Consider the following 5535-nt stretch of genomic DNA (forward strand, 5'->3'; position numbering starts at 1 on the left):
GTGCACTGCTCACACTGCTCACTTCTCAGTAGTGTGCGCTACTCACTTCTCGATAGTGCATGTTGCTCACACTGCTCACTTCTCACTAGTGTGCATGCGCTCACACTGCTCACTTCTCAGTAGTGTGCGCTGCTCACACTGCTCACTGCTCACTAGTGTGTGCTGCTCACTTCTCACTAGCGCGTGCTGCTCACACCTCACAAGTGTGCACTGCTCACTTCTCAGTAGTGTGCGCTACTCACTTTTCAATAGTGCGTGTTGCTCACACTGCTCACTTCTCACTAATGTGCATGCGCTCACACTGCTCACTTCTCAGTAGTGTGCGCTGCTCACTGCTCACTAATTTGCGCTGCTCACTTCTCACTAGCGCGTGCTGCTCACACTGCTCACACCTCACAAGTGTGCACTGCTCACACTGCTCACTTCTCAGTAGTGTGTGCTACTCACTTCTCAATAGTGCGTGTTGCTCACACTGCTCACTTCTCACTAGTGTGCATGCGCTCACACTGCTCACTTCTCAGTAGTGTGCGCAGCTCACACTGCTGACTGCTCACTAGTGTGCGATGCTCACTTCTCATTAGCGCGTGCTGCTCACACTGCTCACACCTCACAAGTGTGCACTGCTCACACTGCTCACTTCTCAGTAGTGTGCGCTACTCACTTCTCAATAGTGCGTGTTGCTCACACTGCTCACTTCTCACTAGTGTGCATGCGCTCACACTGCTCACTTCTCAGTAGTGTGCGCTGCTCACACTGCTCACTGCTCACTAGTGTGCGCTGCTCACTTCTCACTAGCGCGTGCTGCTCACACTGCTCACACCTCACAAGTGTGCACTGCTCACACTGATCACTTCTTAGTAGTGTGCGCTACTCACTTCTCAATAGTGCGTGTTGCTCACACTGCTCACTTCTCACTAGTGTGCATGCGCTAACACTGCTCACTTCTCAGTAGTGTGCGCTCCTCACTTCTCACTAGCGCGTGCTGCTCACATTGCTCACACCTCACAAGTGTGCACTGCTCACACTGCTCACTTCTCACAAGTGTACGCTACTCACTTCTCAATAGTGCTTGTTGCTCACACTGCTCACTTCTCACTAGTGTGCATGCGCTCACACTGCTCACTTCTCAGTAGTGTGCGCTGCTCACACTGCTCACTAGTGTGCGCTGCTCACTTCTCACTAGCGCGTGCTGCTCACACTGCTCACACCTCCCAAGTGTGCACTGCTCACACTGCTCACTTCTCACAAGTGTACGCTACTCACTTCTCAATAGTGCGTGTTGCTCACACTGCTCACTTCTCAATAGTGTGCATGCGCTCACACTGCTCACTTCTCAGTAGTGTGCGCTGCTCACACTGCTCAATAGTGTGCGCTGCTCACTTCTCACTAGCGTGTGCTGCTCACACTGCTCACACCTCACAAGTGTGCAATGCTCACACTGCTCACTTCTCAGTAGTGTGCGCTACTCACTTCTCAATAGTGCGTGTTGCTCACACTGCTCACTTCTCACTAGTGTGCATGCGCTCACACTGCTCACTTCTCAGTAGTGTGCGCTGCTCACACTGCTCACTGCTCACTAGTGTGCGCAGCTCACTTCTCACTAGCGCGTGCTGCTCACACTGCTCACACCTCACAAGTGTGCACTGCTCACACTTCTCACTTCTCAGTAGTGTGCAGTACTCACTTCTCAATAGTGCGTGTTGCTCACACTGCTCACTTCTCACTAGTATGCATGCGCTCACTCTGTTCACTTCTCAGTAGTGTGCGCTGCTCACACTGCTCACTGCTCACTAGTGTGCGCTGCTCACTTCTCACTAGCGCGTGCTGCTCACACTGCTCACACCTCACAAGTGTGCACTGCTCACACTGCTCACTTCTCACAAGTGTACGCTACTCACTTCTCAATAGTGCGTGTTGCTCACACTGCTCACTTCTCACTAGTGTGAGTGCGCTCACACTGCTCACTTCTCAGTAGTGTGCGCTGCTCACACTGCTCACTGCTCTCTAGTGTGCGCTGCTCACTTCTCACTAGCGCGTGCTGCTCACACTGCTCACACCTCACAAGTGTGCACTGCTCACACTGCTCACTTCTCAGTAGTGTGCGCTACTCACTTCTCAATAGTGTGTGTTGCTCACACTGCTCACTTCTCACTAGTGTGCATGCGCTAACCCTGCTCACTTCTCAGTAGTGTGCGCTGCTCACTTCTCACTAGCGCGTGCTGCTCACACTGCTCACACCTCACAAGTGTGCACTGCTCACACTGCTCACTTCTCACAAGTGTACGCTACTCACTTCTCAATAGTGCGTGTTGCTCACATTGCTCACTTCTCACTAGTGTGCATGCGCTTACACTGCTCACTTCTCAGTAGTGTGCGCTGCTCACACTGCTCACTAGTGTGCGCTGCTCACTTCTCACTAGCGTGTGCTGCTCACACTGCTCACACCTCACAAGTGTGCACTGCTCACACTGCTCACTTCTCACAAGTGTACGCTACTCACTTCTCAATAGTGCGTGTTGCTCACACTTCTCACTTCTCACTAGTGTGCATGCGCTCACACTGCTCACTTCTCACTAGCTGTTAGAAGGGGCAACCTCAAGGGCCAGGTTGTGCTCACCCCGACACCCCAAGATCCGCCTCTCCCACAGAACTTGCCGAGTCTTGATTGTGAGGTCCTCACCGGGGAGGACTTCGGGTCTAGGATCGTACGCACTGAGCTCACACCACACTACGAACAGACACCACACCGGGGGGTTTTAGTAACAAGATCTTTATATAAGCAAATAACGAAGGAAGCACTCTTATATACACAGTGGTCAAGGGACCACAAAGCCTTGGAGGATTCGGGAAGGGGGAAGCGGGACAGTCTTTTAGTCTCTGGGTCAGTACGCGGCGTACCCTACGCACAGCTCTCAATCCTCGAGCCGGGGGGTACGGGATGAGGGTCATACTGGCTGCCTCACCTCTGTCGAGTTGGCTCGGTCGTGATGGTGGTCTCGATGGTCCAGCCGGACCAGGGTACTCCTCGAGCCGCGACGAGGTCAGCAGGGCTCGATCTGGAGAAGTTTGGGAGAGCCGCGACAGCGTCAGCAGGGCTCGGATGATCTTTGAGGTCGAGCCGCGACAGCGTCAGCAGGGCTCCAATGGTTGCAAATTCAGCTTGAGCCGCGACAGCGTCAGCAGGGCTCCGATGGTTCAGTTCAGCTTGAGCCGCGACAGCGTCAGCAGGGCTCCGATGGTTGCAAGTTCAGCTCGAGCCGCGACAGCGTCAGCAGGGCTCAGGTGGTTCAGTTCCTTGAGGCGAAGAAGGAGCCGCAACAGCGTCACCAGGGCTCAGAGGTTCAAGATGAGTGCTTCTTAGGGTCAGCCGCGATCAGATCAGCAGGGCTTCAGGTCCAAGATACAACTGCCCGCTAGTTGTCGGGCGGGCCCAGTTATAGTCCTTCTGCTCTTTGATCTCCGGACCCTCGCAGGCGGAGGCCTCAAGCCCTGGGGGCTGGTCGTTGGCGAGGTCCGGCGGTTGGCTCTTTGATCCCTTTGAAAGATGGGTCCGGGAATTCCCAGACGCCCAGCGGGTCTGGAGCCAGCCCTCAGCGAGGCCAGAGGGGTGATCGAAACTGGCCCACAGGGGAGGGCCAAAGGTGTGACAGAAACCAGCCCCTCAGGGGAGGCCGGAGGTGCCATCTAAACTCCCTGGCTTATCTCACTTGGGGAGCCCTTACCCCCCAGCCGGGACTGGCGCGCCTTTGGAGTCTGGTTTTCGCTGGGGCCGGGGTCACGCTAGGCCCAGGGCGACAGGGATGTCGGGAAGGGAAGATGGCGTCCGGGCCTTGTGGGGCATGCAAGGTTAGGCGCTCGGGGCCGGGAGTGGAGCGGGGAAGGCAGGCCTGGTCGAGGTTCCAGGGGGGTCTAGGCTTAACTGGGGTAGGGCGACCAGGCTCGGGTCGCAGGCTATACTAACGGGGAGGCTGCGCAGGGGACTCGGGGAACAGGCCTACGCTCACAGGGTGTGGAGGGACAGAGACGAACCACGCCACGAGGCCGGGTCCAACACGCGTCCCCCCCAGCTGAAGGCGGGGAGAACTACCCATCCTCTTGGGAGTTCTCTTCGCTGAGGCGGAAGAATCGGGACAGGCCGTCCGCGTTGGCGTGGTCAGAGCCAGGCCGGTGTTCAACAGTGAAGTCCATCCCCTGGAGGGAGATGGACCAGCGCAGCAATTTGGGATTTTCCCCTCTCATCTGCATTAGCCACCGGAGGGGTCGGTGGTCGGTCTGCACCCGGAAGTGAGTACCGAACAGGTAGGGCCTCAGCTTCTTCAGGACCCAAACCACCGCGAAGGCCTCCCGCTCGATGGTGCTCCACCTTTGTTCTCGAGGGAGTAGCCTCCGGCTAATGAATGCCACTGGTTGGTCTAGGCCGTTCTCATTCACCTGGGACAGGACTGCTCCGATGCCATGCTCGGACGCGTCCGTCTGGACTACAAACTCTCGTGAGTAGTCGGGGGTCCGAAGGATGGGGGCGATGCACATGGCGTCCTTCAACATTTCAAACGCCTCTTGGCAGGCGGAGGTCCAGCTGACTTTCTTCGGCTGGTTTTTGGAGGTTAACTCCGTGAGGGGGGCTACGATGCTGCCGTAACTCTTGATGAACCGGCGGTAGTACCCCGTGAGCCCTAGAAACGCCCGCACTTCCGTCTGGGTCGTGGGGGCCTCCCAGGCCATGATGGCATCGATTTTGGGCTGGAGGGGGGCTACGAGGCCGCTTCCGACCTGGTGCCCGAGGTAGATTACGGACCCTTGTCCGATCTGGCACTTGCTTGCCTTAATGGTGAGACCCGCCCTCCTCAGGGCGGTCAGCACCGCCCAGAGGTGCTGGAGGTGCTCGGGTCAGGGGGTGCTGTACACTGCGATATCGTCCAGATACGCGGCGCTGAACTCTTCCAACCCCGCCAGTACCTGGTTCACCAGCCTCTGGAACGTGGCGGGGGCATTCTTCATCCCGAAGGGCATCACCCGGAAATGGTAGTGACCATCCGGGGTGGAAAAAGCGGATCTTTCCTTAGCTCCCTTGGTGAGGGCGATCTGCCAGTATCCACTGGTCAGGTCTAATGTGCTAAGGAACCGAGCAGCCCCGAGGCGATCAATAAGCTCGTCGGCTCGGGGGATGGGATGCGCATCGGTTCTGGTGACTGCGTTGAGCCCGCGGTAGTCAACACAGAACCTCAGCTCGGGAACAGCACTGGGGGCGGCTGCCTTCGGAACCAGGACCACGGGGCTAGCCCATGGGCTGTCGGAGGCTTCGACCACCCCGAGAGCTAACATCTTTGATACTTCGGCCTTGATGCAGGCCCGGACTCGATCAGGGACGCGGTAGGCTCTGTGCCGTACCGGTGGGCTGTCCCCGGTGTCCACGTCGTGGACGCACCAGTTGGTGACGCCGGGGGTGAGGGAGAAGAGGTCCGAGAACTGTCCCAACAACTGGCGACAGTCCTCGCGCTGCTCGGGAGAGAGGTAGGAGGAGAGACTCACTCCCTC

Source organism: Lissotriton helveticus, chromosome 4_1 (assembly GCF_964261635.1).
Source record: "Lissotriton helveticus chromosome 4_1, aLisHel1.1, whole genome shotgun sequence".
Classification (NCBI taxonomy): domain Eukaryota; kingdom Metazoa; phylum Chordata; class Amphibia; order Caudata; family Salamandridae; genus Lissotriton; species Lissotriton helveticus.